Below are 15054 nucleotides of genomic sequence, written 5' to 3'. Positions count from 1 at the left end.
AAAGTTGCATTACATTTCTTTTAGATGTTATGATATGTAAATGAATAATGCATCTAATGAAAAAATGAGGTTTAACACTGAGGGAAAGATTCTATTTTTAGAACATTGAGTAAATACTTCCCTAAAACATTCTCTACTGCCCTGCCTTATTATTTCCTTAGTAAAAAATGTACTGTTTTTGGAATGCAGGAGCATTACCACAAACATGAGTTATTGAGTTATTCTGTTAATTGTTATTGATGTAATTTTATGAAATACATGCTAGGAACTGAATGTTATTAGCCTTGAAAACTAAAACTAACCTACTTAATTTGCTATAGATAATGATAAAATTTAAAAATTTTTATTGCATGTATGTCTGGAGTGTGCACATGTGTGGTGGGTGTGCATGCACATGGAAGCCAGAGGAGGTCACTGGGTATAATCCTCTGTTGTTCTCTGCCTTATTCCCTTGAGACTAGGTATCTCACTAAACCTAGAACTCTTGGTCCTTTGTTTTTGTGGTGTTGTTGCTGTTTTGGTTAGGCTGGCTGGTCAGCAAGCCCCATCAAGTCCAGCTGTTTGGTATCCCAGCCCAGCAGTGGGGGCATGGGTGTGCATGGCCACACCCAGCTTTTGACATGGATGCTGAGGATCTGAATACAGGTCCTCATGCTTAAGGACCATGCATTCTTAACTCAATGAACTTCTTTCTGGCTTCTTAATGACATCATTTTTTAAGTTTCCTATGAAGGTAATAAAGTAACCAGCCAATATGTGTGCACGTGGCCTATGTGTATTCCAGTTTCAGTGGCATGGCATGCCGAATCTTCTGCTAAGATCTTGGTCTTGCAGCAGAGCTTGTCAGGACTCATCATCTATTCAGGCTGATTCTTTTCTCCCTAGATCCTTTTTCTTTGTTGTTAAGTCTCAAAACACTATTAGATGGCTGTATATCATTTGCTACCATTTCATACCTAATCCAAGTCCTCTACCTACCCAGAGGTGACATGAATTTCCTAAAAGAAGTCTCCTTAACTCAGATTTAGAGATGTGGTCAAAGTCTGTAAAACACTCTGAAATGTCTCCTCCTAGTATGCATTACTGAAATTATTCTTAGCACCAGTTTCTCCTGACAATATATTTCCCTGACGTCTATCTCTTATTTTTAGCCCATAATGTAACCAGAAGTTCATGAAGCATTGATGAGGTGCCTACTTTTTTAGTGCTTGGCAGACAGAGATGGCTACAGCACTTGCTCCACCCCCAAGACACTCATATTAATGGAGGGGACAGAGACATGAGGATATAACATGTGTGAATTATTATTGGCGATACACGTGTAAGTCCTGATCAAAGGGACATTCTTGAAAAAACAACCTTTGAAGAGTAAATTAGAATCTGAATGAACATGACCAGCATTAGCATAAAAGAGCAGGGATGGAAACAGATAGTGTGTCTCATGAGTGTGCTTAGTTAGGTAATGTGGACTGTAGATATGAAGGAGATGGGAGGAGAGAGTCTCCATGTGTCTCAGGGGTACGCAGTGTCTGATGTGTGTGCGTACACACAGGCCAAAGAAGACCAGGAATTCTCATCTTCTGGCGCTTCTCTTGAGACAGTGTCTCTCACTGAACCTAGAACGCTTGTTTGTTTGTTTTTTTTCATTTGTTTGTTTGTTTGTTTTATTTTGTTTTTGTTTTGATCCTAAATGAGTTTTTGCCAGTGTCTTAGTTTAATTTCCTGTTGCTGTGAGAAAACATCCCAACAAAAGCAATTCAAGGGAAAGGGAGTTTATTTAGCTTAAAGTTCCTGGCTAGAGTCCATTTATCAGAAAGGTCACAAAGGATCTGCTCTTCTTTTCATTCCATCCAGGCTCAGCTCATGACAAGCAACTACCTGCTTTCCATGTAGATCTTCCCACTCAATTAACACAACTAAGATAATCCCTCACATGGATACTCACTAGCCAGTCTGTTCTAAATGAGTCCATCATTAAGACTCCCTTGACAGCTGATTTCAGTTCCTATAAGGTTGAGAATTGACATTAACTGGGGAACTTGCCTTGATTGGATCCTTGGCAAGACCCCTGGTGTGTCTCACAGGTAAACTGTTATCTCCACTGTAGTACATTTGAAAGGATTGCTCTGGGGACAGAAAGAGCAGTTAGGAGTGACTGTAGATAGTTAGGACTGGATATACTGAACACTTAGAACAGAGTGATGGTGGTGGAGATGGTATAGAACACAGGTCAGAGGAATATTGAATGAATTTTATATAGCATTAGAATCCTCAGTGAACCCCGAAGCGTAGAAAGAATTCCAGATTTTTGTGAGGCTATGAACATGATCTGCTTTTTTTTGTTTGTTTGTTTTTAAGAACAAACTTACCAGTCCAGAATTAGGCATGAGATTCAATATTTATTTGAAGTGAGCAAGGAAATCACCATGTTATAGATTTTTGAGAAGATGGCAAAAGATACAAATCTCATAAAAAATCTAGACAAGCAATCCATCTCAGTAGACACAAACTAAATGTTTTGCCATCTCAATTCCTCTTTGTCACACTTGAGTACCTTGGGTGTCTGTTCTAATGTGTTCTAACATGAAGAAATGTGGTATAGATGAGACAAAATCTGAGTTCAGAGAGATGGATATAGCCCAGATGCTCTTATACTTGATGATCAGTTGAGGAATCATGTCTTGTGGACACCTACTACAAATTCAGCCTTCTTATCTACATGAAATATTTTCATTAAGAAGATTCAAAATGACATGATCTTTGAACCTAAGAATAGGATAACGACTATAACTATTAATAATATGAATGAGGGGATATTTGGAACCTTTCTTTACCCACAAATTCATTGTAAATTTGTAATGTGAAAATGTTTATTATGCTTTCTTTTTTTAAACCTTGCTAAGTAAACTACCCCAACCCCATGCCCTTGTTCAGATGTGGTGAACTCTGAAACAATAAAAATCATGAAGCCAGTAATAAATCCATGCTTCTCTGGAATTTAACTACATTTTTACCTAATTTGAGGTATATATGAGGTAGAACAAAGCTAACAAAACTAAGAGTAGACAGGCTGTTTAAAACTGCTTTAAAGAATAACAGATACTAGCGTTGTGGTATTAATTCCTGTGATCACCCATCATTCCAGGAACAAATGGGACATGATTTAATGAAATAAGCCATTTATGAAACTTTTGTGCCTGGTTAGAGGGACTGAACACATCAACTGAACTCTCGGTAAGACAGTTTGAGAACATTTGAAGAAGCAGATAGAGAACAATAGTTAAATACATTCTACCCCTTGGTTGGCTACCCTGTCCTGCAAAAGGGAAATGTTGCTTGTTTCCTTAGCCATTGTGATCTTGTTAATACTGGTGACGGCCACCTGTGGGCGTAAACATGGCTTACTGGGCAGCTCCGCGACAGATGAGTCATTTTTCCCACAGAGCTCATAAATTCTGTTCTTTGGATCGTGACTGGTGCTGCCTTGGCTTCAAACTTGCTCCCAGTGTCCTCTTTTATTAGCCAAATCCCAGCAACTTGTCCCTCCAGGCAGAAAGCCCAGTGCTCTCTCAGTGTACCTTTTATACCACCCTCTGAACACAATGTGGAGGTGACTGCCACCATCACTTCCATTGGCTTTTGATCAGTAAACTTTCATTATCCAAGCATTGCTTTATTTATGAGTAAACTTGTACTTTCCAGCCACCCCCACACTCCAAGGCTTCTCTGGATGAGCTGTTTCCTGACAGCTAAGGGGCAATCAGCTCCACTCTCCTCCTACATAGCAATGAATAATCTTTGCAGTCAATAGCTCCTACCACTGTATCCTCTTATGACTTGAGGATGATCAAAATGAATCTCGGCCAGATGCTGTTTGATTTGGGAGAGTGGAATAATGTGTATATGATAATCAGTATGCTTTGAAATGATTATCTGGATGGTGGAGACATTACCTTTTGTGTTATTTATGTGACAGTTATAGAGGGAAGAACCCATGAAGTCTGTGGTTGCTGACTAATGAAAAGAGCAACGTGGCTCCCAGTTTCTTGACTTGACTTTATATCTGAGAAGGTGAGCCAGTGAGTAGACTCCATCAACGGTGGACTCAAGGAGCAGCAGTGGGCTGGTGCAAGGTCTTCTCAGTCACACTCTGGTGGGATTTTGTTTGTTTGCTGAAAATCAAATATTTTTGATTGAGAACTCCTTGAGACCACTCCCTTTACCTGCTATGACAAAGGACTTACGAGAAGATCATGTTAGCCCATCAGTGATGAGTTAAGTATAGAGGCTTTCCTTTCTAAGTCATGCCAGTTGTAGACTCCAACAAGTTAACAGTGGGTCTCTTGTTATCTGTGCTGACCAGTACAGTAGATTCTTTATAGTTTACATTTGAAGTGATCTAAAAATGGAGTGTCTGCTACCTATTGAAAGTAGGAGTATCATCCAAGAATCGGGGATTAGGTTCTACATCCAGTTCTACTGTGAACCTGAAGTCTGGCCATACAAAATTCATGTCATCCTTTGCCTCAATTTCCTCATGAGTGGAACTGAGGTGTTCCTCTTAATGACCACATTTGAATTTATTGCTGTTAGTATGAATGAAAAACTACCACTTCTGAGCATAATGACCATCAGTTCATTTGACCTCATGGGTTCTTGGCATTTCCAAAGCCTGATTGCCAGAGAGGCATAAGGGTGTGAGCTGTGAACCTATGTTAGTATAGCCAGCTCACAGCTTCAAAACAGGTAGTATGGCTTCAACGGCAGAATGCCCAACCCCCCACTCCCCCCCCCCCCGCCATACTATACCTCAAAATAAGAAGTGGGTAAAGAGGTTTTTTTTTGAGGAATGCTGGGACATATTTTTGACTGACTTCAATAAAAATCAGTGTGTTAAGAAGCACTTGTAAGATAATCATCAAAGAATATGAATCCTCACAACCCTTCAGTGACCATCTCAGCTCTTAGATTTGTAGGGCTTCCTTGGCACTCACTGCAAGGTGGTGAGAGTCCTTCTGCACAATGAAATCTGGAAGGCAGCAGTGTAGGTTGGGACATTGCTAGTACCAAGAGCTTTTTCCTCTGACATTTCTTGGGCTTAATGGCTATTATGTATCTCATCTAAAGTCTTCCTGCACCTTCGGTTTTATAGAACTAGAAGTCAAATCCTGAGTCACTTATTGCCTTAAAGATGGAACTTAGATCTAAAGTCCCCACATGGATGCTTAGTGTTAAAGAAAAGTCATGTGACCATCCTACATAAAGAAGTGGAATGACTAAGTATGATGGTGGCATACACCTCCATTCGTAGCACTTGGCAGGTGGAGACCAAGAGGTCACAAGTTTAAGGCAAACCTAGGCTGCATAGTAAGACTGTGTCAATAACCAAGGGCTGTGGGACTGACCATTAGTAGTTGAGACCTGGTCAGGCTCTGGGTTTTATCTCCAATACTTCAAGCAATAACAACAACAACTAAGAATATATGTTAGGATATTTTTTGCTGTATAGTCTGAAAAGGTAGTAGGGCTTTGCAGGGTAGGCAACGAAGACCTTGATTCTGTGATTCATTACAAAGACTTATGACACTGACATGGCCTCAAGGAATTAAAGAATGTAGTTTATACAAAGGTGCTTAAGTGAATAAAGTTTCCACATCTGCTATGTTCACTTTACAGCACACATCTAAGTCAGTATTAGAGATCTATTGCTTGTTGTTAAATGTGTCAGTAGCTCCAGTGATCTATTGTATACATGGCCAGTGGCAGGAATAAGGCTCTGCAAAGCACTGTTGGAACCATGACATCATTCAGTAGGAATAGAATTTGGAAAATTTAAAACATGAAATGTGTCTTCTATATTGGCTCTTTGAGTATCTCGTACATATCTAATATTAAGACAGAGTAATGGGCTGTGGTCATTTCTTTATGCATATTTAGGAATCATGCGCACGTGCGCGCGCGCGCGCATGCACACACACACACACACACACACACACACACACACACACACACACACACACACGCACGCGCACACACACACACACACACACACGCACACACACATTTTATTTAAATGTTCTCACCAACGTCCAAGATTCCTAACATCCTCCAGATTCTGGGAAGTGTGCTGATCCTATGAAGCTGTGCTCTTTTTTGAAGTGTTATCTTCAGACAATACAGTATATGCTCTTAACTGGACCAAGAAATATATAACATTGATTCCACTTGAGAGAAAACCCTTTGTTAAAAAAGATTGCTTCATTTTTTTTTCTTTGTCTCAAGTTCCCTGCCTAAAAAAATGATGAAAGCAGGTGGGCTGTACTGCATAGCTATGTCAGTCTGTGATGCTGGAGATCCATGAGGGGAGCATTACTGTTCCTATGGCAACTGATGCTGCTCTAGTCATGACCACACAAAGGACAATCTGAAAATCAAGGCGTGGAAAAGGAACAAGAGAAAGCAGTGTCAAGGAGGAGAATAGGAGATGCTGTGTATCGCTCCTACAATTGAGAGAAAAAGCACGAGATGGACAAGGAGATTCTCCAAGCCCAGAGGAGAGGTGGCCAATAGCACACAATGGGTGGCTACAAAGAAATGACCACTTTTCTGCCTTTGAAAGTTGTGTTTCCTGTAAAGCAGGTGTTCCTATCTTTTTGCCTTAGAGTCAGTTTTAAATCCTGAAGTCTGTCTTCAAAATGAAACTTGAAAAAAGCAAAGCAAGGAAAATGAAGTTTTGTGAGGCTATATCTATGCATTTGGTCTTAGAATTTTGAACAAGTTGCTTAGTCTAACTTTAAAATAGGAGAATGACAGCAATTTCAGTTGCTGGGTTAATGAATGTGAGAGCTGGAATAAAACTCTGCCCTGTGCAGTGAACCTTTCTACTTGGAGGGAAATGTGGATAAAACCATTCATTTTCACATTTGACAATGAGGAGGAAAAGGAAACAACAGATTTTTGTTCTGGCCTCCCCTTCCTGGTTAAGGAGCAAACAATTTGTTTATTTTGTTTGAAGACAGGATTGAGACAGAAAAAAAACTTATCACGTACACACAATTTATATCAATAGATCATAACTTCCAGCGTGAATAAGTAAAATACTATTAAACAATTATGTCTGAGTTTTTAAAAAGACCTTGATAGCTTTGCTATTATTTAGTCATTATCCAGTAAGGATGGGTCCCTAATGTAACATTCTATTTTTATCACCTCTTCATGCCATGCATAGAATATGAAATTCAATGTTTTTATAAAGTTGGACATTTTCTAGATCCATGCACAAACATCTTGGTGTATTCTGACACAGTGAACACTCCTCTTCAAGGACTCACCTCCTCCAGTGCCTGTTCTTTGCCCTAGAGCAGATGCTTTCATGGCTGCCAGAGGTGAGCTACACAAATGAAGGATGCTGAAGTCCTGTGGTGTTGACCTCCTAGGTGCAGATTGGGCTTCCATTGTAGATCTTTTTTCTAACATCAATCTCACTTCCTCCACATGAGCTGAGCCCTAAGCTACTCAACAAACATCGTGCACGCTGGACTTTCATTCAGCATCTGACTTTAGGAGAACACCTGGACATTTTCTTACAAGGACATGCTTATGTGGATGAATCAATTTTTCCTATTTGAAATATCCACAAAGTCAAATTTCCAACATAAGTATGACCTCAACCTACCTACACCACTCCTCAAGAATTTGTAAAGGAAGAAATATTAATCATCATGTTAGTTCACATTCTACACTCAGGGTTTTTGAGATGCTGCCTGTGATTAAAGGCTTATGAAGATGTACCAAATCCCATAAAACATTCATATAATTGCAAAGGTTGGAATTCAGAGCATTAAAAGGACTCAGGCAGGGTTGTGCTAGAGATTAGAACAGAGGAAGGCCTAATATTACTTCTTTGACTTTATGTGACAAAGTTCTTTGACTTTATGGTTCAAGGAGTCACCTCCCTTCTTCTCTCCTCCTTCCTCCCTTGTTCCTTTAACCCAATTTACTTCCTCATCTCTCTCAGCCACAGCTGTTTCCTAGAACTGTGCATTCCTGTCAGAGATGCAATGAGGAGTGTGGTATGCATAGTTCTAGCAATTCTGTCAGTGTGCAACTGTACTTCAAATGTGTCAAATTAGAAGGTACTTTCTAAGTCTCATGACACTAAGCAATTTTCCTGGATGTAGTGAGTATGAGCCAGGCTTTCTCTGAGTGTCCAGGAGGCTCTGGGAGGCAGCATGTTCACCCACAGGGCTACACATTGGTACTTCCCTCCCTAAAAACATAAGGAGTGCATTCAGTATTTCTTAGGCAAGAGATTCAGTGAAGTGCCATTGGGATATGGCAATCTAGAAATTTTTTTTCTATCATTTTTCAGTCCATTTAGCTTCTGCAGTATGAGAGGACAATATATTTCCTGCAAAATATGTCACCCAGTATATGGCCTGGATATTTTCTATTTTCACCTCATCTATTAGCAGATATTTAAATAGTTAAGTCTATTTTTTGTTTCTGTTTTTACAAATATCCTAATATTTTTCTATTGTGAGTTTGTGTAAATGCTCTAATGTAAGCATATTAAATGTTTGTTGGATAAACATCATGTTTCTCTTATCATATACACTAGGAAAGAAAGCAATCGAAGACTCTCTAAGTCTCATGGTGACCCTCCAAAGCAAAACTCATCACCTCTGCTTTCAGATCCTTAAATGTTAGGTTCTACAATATTAAATGTTGCTGGATTTGTCTGCTAAGTCTCAGCCATATTCCAGGATCTGTATGTACCTTAATTAAATAGTTACCAGAATATCCTAGTTGTGGTTTGAGTATTTATTATTGTATCCTTTTAGACATGAGCATCCTGAGGAAGTTATAGAGTAGTCTAACAAAGGTCACATGATAAGTGAATGTTAGACATGAGACTCAGGAACAGGCTGGTCTGAAGGAAATGGTGCTTTCTGCCAAGCCTGACAACCCTTGACTTGACCTTCCAGATGGTGGAAGCATATTCCTGAATTGCCATGGCACACCCCTCACCCCCCACACTAAATATTAACAAGAAACTGAGATTCCATGTAGATAGTGTGGCTTGACCATGTGAATTGACAAAGACAAGGGATTCTAAGGGACATGACATGGGGATTTCAGAGCTGAAGCTAGTAAGAATAGTTGCTCATAATAGACCCATTTTGTTGACTCCTGGGTTTTCATTAGTAAGCACTCAGATCTTCTGTCTTGAAAACAGAGGGTTGTGTTGGGTCCAGGTTTGAACCTTGTGAGCAGACTAAGTCTGCCACTTTCTAGCATCATCGTGTTGCTGATGCTTGTATTTTGATTTAAAAAGCACAAATGTGATCATAGTTTACCAGCTTGTAATGATAGGTCCATACATGCTAAAAGACCCAATGAATTAATTTCAACAGCAATGCAGGTTAATATATCTATTATGATTCTTTTAAATTCAGCTTCATTGACAGATAGTTGGAATATTAAATGAAAGCAGGTATTTGGTGTATCCCATATACACCAAATGTCCCTGTGTTTGGACAGCATGCAGAGAACCACTGCTATTTTCACAATGATGAACATGCGTATGACCTTGGAAAGTGTTCTGGTCTCCTGTGATATTTTAAAATAAGTTGTAAAGATCCATTGTCCAGCATATTCCTATTATTAACACCACCACACTGTGTACTTTAAGGGTTGTTAGGGAAGTATTATGATCTGTGTTTTGAGGCTGATTAGCTTCGCCTGGCTTTTCAATATTCATTTTTTCTCACACTTTGGTTTCTCTCAAAAACTGACTCTTTACTGTTTACATGTGACTGTGATCATGTAACCAGGATTGGTACACCTACCTTTCTCCTGTGGGCTACTACTGAATGATGGCTTTCTCATGCACACTCTCCTCTGACCTCCCCTTCCTATGTGGGTCTGAAAATGTGTGTTGTCAACATACAGTATCCACAGGTACCCCTCAATTGTCCCTTACACCAATATTCTCCCTCCCCTGACATTCCCTCCTAGGCTTCCTCTTTCAGTGTTGCTGTTTCCTTCATCCTAGCCCCTCAAATCTCCTTAGTCATTTTCATCTCTCTGTAGTATGGTGCTGATAAAACTGCCTTGGGATTTGAGACAATAGGAATTGATTTAGACTGGTGTTGTCATAGCTACCTTTGCAGAGATGGTATTAATTGAGCGGAGTTTTAAAGACTGTGAATGATTTAGGTGAGCATCAGTGATATCAGAGGTTTGACTATGCTTATTTAGATTTTGAAAAGAGATTGTAGTCTGGGAAGTAAGACAGTAAATTAAGTTTGTTTAATTGAATGACCTTAACTGCAAGTAGTTTAGCCACTGGCAGACTTGACTAATTTTTCAAATCTCTCTATTTGAAGGTAGTGTTTCATAGACAAGGGGAACCCATGGTGCTTAATTGCAGTGAAGATAGACTTTGTAAAGAGCACATTTCTATAATATGTATCAGGGGAACTACTTTTGGCTAGTACTTGCTCAATTTCTTTGAGTCTCGGTTATCTTTTCATTAGAAATAACTAACACCTGTTGTGAGGATAGCAAATGTAAAGGACTAGTTAAGAGCTAGTTAGGCCTGATAGCAATGATGAGCCTTACCTAAAGAAATATTACTCTGTCTCCCTGAGAAGCCCTGAATCTCTGCTTCTTCTCATACTCTGCTGTAGTGTCACCTGCCCAGGACTGGATCACTAGCTTAATCCTCTGGATGGGAATAAGTTGTTTTTAGCCTTTTCCCAACTCTTCCCTCACTGGCAACACATTCTTTCTCTGAATTGGGATTTGGGTAGGTGCCCCCCCAACCCTCTCAGCACCAGACAATTAGGCAGATAGTTTAACTCTTTAAAAGGTACCTTTTCACAGAAAGTGATGTGTTAGAAATCAGAACATTGACAGTAGATAAAATTTTGAGATATAAAATAAATCCACCCAGCAAACCCCCCAAAAAGTTCTTACTCTATTTATCAACATATCAGAAGCTATGCTGGATGGACAGGGAGTATTGGCTGTGCATTTGGTCCATACAAAGGTAACTATCAGAAACTCCCTTTTCAACATTCCAATTCCAACAATACTGCTGGCGTTGTCAGCATAAATGTGTGTAACTTCTGGTGGCAGCACCACAGGACAAGTAGATAGGGATAAAAGTACTTTGACTTCAACTTTTGCCCGTGATTCATTGGGTTTTAGTATTTGGATGTATTTTACCATTGTCTTTGTGGGTGGTACTTATTGCTGCTACTTTCTTAAATTATCATTGTAGTATACACAGACTGACTTTCGAGCTGGTGGTTCCTCTGATAACAGGAAACAGCTGGGGAAAGCAACATTTTTAAAATTGTAATTATTATTATGCATTTGTATTTTTTTCTCAGAAACTTGGCAGGTTGGGGGGGCTGATGTTACCAGGGGGAGAGAGAGCGAGCATGGTGTGTGTTGATGGAAAAATGGCAGAGAGAATTGCAATGGTCATTGCTTAGAAGATGAAGGAAGATGGTGATTAACTGCCATCTTGACATGGAAAAAGCAAGAGAACTCTTTTTCTCATGATAGAAAGAGTATTAGCTTTCTTTAGAGGAATAGAACTTATAGAATGAATCTATATATAGAGAGAACGTGGATTTATTTGAATGGTTTACAGAATGTGGTCCAACTAGTCCAACAAGGGTGTTTACCAACAGAAGCTCCAAGAATCCAATAGTTGTTCAGTCCACAGACTGGATGTCTCAGCTGTTTTTTAGTATGCAGAATCTTGAATAAGTAGGCTCTAATGCCAGTGAAGGAATGGACTTGCCAACAAAATCCAGAGCAAGCAGGCAAAGAGCGAAAACTTGGTTCTTCCACGTCCTTTATGTAGACTGCCACCTGAAGGTGTGGCCCAGATTAAAGACGGATCCTCCCAACTCAAAAGATCCAGATTAAAAGATCCAGTTGGTCTTCCCACTTCAAATGATTTAATTAAGAAAAAATCCTTCATTTGGGGGTGGGGGTGGTGCATACCTTTAATCCCAGCACTCAGGAGACAGAGGCAGGCAGATCTCTGTAAATTTGAGGACAGTCAGGTTTATAGAGTGAGTTCCAGGACAGCCTGGACTACAAAGAGAAACCCTGTCTTGAAAAATCAAAAGAAAAGAAAAAAATCCCTCACAGGTGTACCCAGCCACTTGGGTTTTAGTTAATTTCAGATGTAGTCAAGTTGATAAACTCGAATAGCCACACACACACACACACACACACACACACACAACACACACACACACAGAGAGAGAGAGAGAGAGAGAGAGAGAGAGAGAGAGAGAGAGAGAGAGAGAGAGAATGAATTGTTGTGGTGTACCTGCCCGGTTCCGAAATAACCTCAGAGCCCCCAAATAACACACGAGACACTATATTAATTATAAACTGTTGGCCAGTGACTAGGAGTTCTTATAGGCTAGCTCTGTCTTAAGTATTAACCCATAACTACTAATATATGTCCACATGGTCTTATCTTACTGAGAATGCCAGACTCATGTGTCCTCTCCTCCAGGGATCACATGGCAACCTCTCTGTTACTACATTTCCTAGAATCCTCCTTGTCTCCTAGTCCTGCCTATGTTGTTTCCTTATTGGCCAACAGTGTTTTATCAATCAAACAATAAGATAAACATATGTACAGACGATTTCCCCCATTAGATAATGACCACCGTGTACACCCTCACCCTTGAAGCCTGTGAATAGGATACTTTACTCTGTAGATGGGATGTAGCATGTGAACCTGGATGTGGGTGGTTTCTCCCGGATTTTCATCATTTGTCTATTTAGCACTTAAATTGTCTGGGGGGAATCAAGGAAACCAATGGTAGGAGGAGGGATAAGAGAAGGAGAGGGCAGCAGGGGAAGGGGGAATATATTTAACTATAGTATGAGCCTGTAAGAATGCTGAAGTTTGAGAAATTTTGAAAAGGTTGTCAGCATCTACACAGAATAAGGGGAAAATCTTTGCTAACTACACATCAGGCAGGGGGTTAGTTTTTAGAGTATGTAAAGAACTGCAAAGAAATATGCACTACCCTCCCTCAATATCACCTAATCAGTAAACATGAAGTATCTAGATATGCAACAAACTGGTAAATATACAAAACAGATAAAGACAGACATAGATTCCCCCCAAGGCTCTAGGAAGAACACAGCTGTTTTGACACTTTAATTTTTGCCCAGTGAAACCTGTATCAGATTTATGACCCTCTGGATCTGTAAGAAAATATTTTCTGTTGTTTTAACCATTACATCTGAGTTGCCCTGTTATAGTAGCATTCAAAACATAAGGAAACAGTGTTCAATTTTGTGAGACATCGAGAATAAGTAGGTTTTTGTTGTTCTGAATTCACATGTGTTCAGCTCTGGAGTAATTGGTAATAATATTTATATTACCCTCCCCTACCCAAGGGTATTCATGTGCGGAGCCCCCAGCTTGCTGTGCCATGAGCTGACCTGGAACTTGGACCCTTATTCAGTGGATGACTGTCTAGTGTATGTGTTTTCCTGGGAAGTTGTTAAATGCTAGAGTAGCTGCAAAGAGTAGGAGACATGTTTCCAACCCTTCTTAAGTTGTCACAGGGTATTCCTGATTCACTCTGCCAGACTCCCCCTTTTAGATGGTATATTTGGTAGGGACAAGGATCCCTTCTTCCATCATTTCTACCCACTCTCACTACAGAATGTCTAAATGTCTATCACAAACAACTTTTCAAAAGCAAAAGCCTTTCTGAAGCTAATACATACTTGAATGTTTTAGCACATATTCCATATATAAAGTGGAATCAGGAGAGGGCTTTTTGTTTTGTTTTGTTTTCTTGCATTGCGTTTGCGATAGTACTTATAGTAGAACCCTGGCGAATTTAAAACATTTTCTGGCCAAAATGGCAGTGAGCAAGGAAAAGAAAAAAAAAAAACCCAAATAGAATTCCAAGTCTAGACACACACTTGGAATCCAATCCTGACTTCAGAAACAGTTTTAAGAAAGTTGTTCTGTGAAAATTAAATCATAAATGACAGATCTGCCAAGATTGATTCTTTCACTACTATAGCATGCTTCCTGAATGTCAACATCGCTTATTTAATTCAGAAGGGACTACAGCCAGCAAATTATATCTGTGGTTTTCAGTCTGGCTTCATTTGTCACAGGGCTTGCAAGCTTTAGCATTAAATATTGCAGGGTTAATGGGCATATTCTTTTTCCAGTGTTTTTTTTTTTCTGACCTTATATGCATTATACAACAGACAAGAAGAAAAACAGGCAGGACTCAAATCTCAAGGAGTATTTACTTTCTATAAAAATGACCCTTCTATTTCAAATATGTAATATAAATATTTTTTAAAGTACATTCAAATGAAGTGGCACTGTCAACATGTCTTCCAGTGTGGTAGCCACCAGACACCTCTGTGATGACTGAGTACTTAGAATGTAGCTAGCTCAAACTGGATGTACAGGAAGAAAAATGCTAGACCCTATAGGTGTACAATAGATGTAGCATATCTGGATTCTCTATTAGTACAGAGGAAGAAATGTCTTAGGTGGGCATGGTGGTGCAGACCTTTATATCTAGACCTCAGGTGGATCTCTGTGAGTTTAATATCAGACTGGTCTACAAAGTGAGTTCCAGGCCAGCCAAGGCAATATAGTGAAACCCTGACACAAAAACAAATTGAAAAAAAGGTCTGAAAAAATGTCTCATGATAAATTTTATATTGCATATTTATTAAAATAAAAATATTTTAGATGTATTTACCACATAAATTATATTCTTAAGATAATTTTCTTCACTACTTTCTATTGTTTTAATAAGACCACTAGAAGATTTACAATTATATAATTGCTTTCATTCCTGGGGCTGAGCAGCTTTCTAGATGATTAAGTTGGCCATTGTGTTGTAGGAGAATACATAAAATTGTGTGAGGTTGCTTAAAAAGCAGATGCAAGTCTGCAAGTTTGGGCCTTTGTGAAGCTGCTCCATCCTGGTCCTTCTTTTCCTGCATTTCTTTTAAGGA

At 39.4% G+C, this 15054-nt stretch overlaps 1 protein-coding gene across 2 annotated transcripts in view; it reads left to right on the top strand.

Annotated features, from left to right (window-relative positions):
• The first annotated feature begins 1170 nt into the window (after positions 1 to 1170).
• The window catches only part of Pde4b (phosphodiesterase 4B), a 337171-nt gene continuing 323287 nt past the window's right edge, over positions 1171 to 15054 (top strand). For both annotated transcript variants that reach the window (XM_035439769.1, XM_035439768.1), the window contains exons 1-3: positions 1171 to 1321; positions 3146 to 3234; positions 3977 to 4071. The gene's annotated coding sequence lies outside the window, so the exon portion shown is untranslated. The remainder of the gene's footprint in view (positions 1322 to 3145; positions 3235 to 3976; positions 4072 to 15054) is intronic.

This window comes from Cricetulus griseus, chromosome 2, assembly GCF_003668045.3.
Source record: "Cricetulus griseus strain 17A/GY chromosome 2, alternate assembly CriGri-PICRH-1.0, whole genome shotgun sequence".
NCBI classification, from domain to species: domain Eukaryota; kingdom Metazoa; phylum Chordata; class Mammalia; order Rodentia; family Cricetidae; genus Cricetulus; species Cricetulus griseus.
The sequence above is the reverse complement of the archived record's forward strand: the minus strand, read 5'-3'. Positions and strand labels throughout refer to the sequence as shown.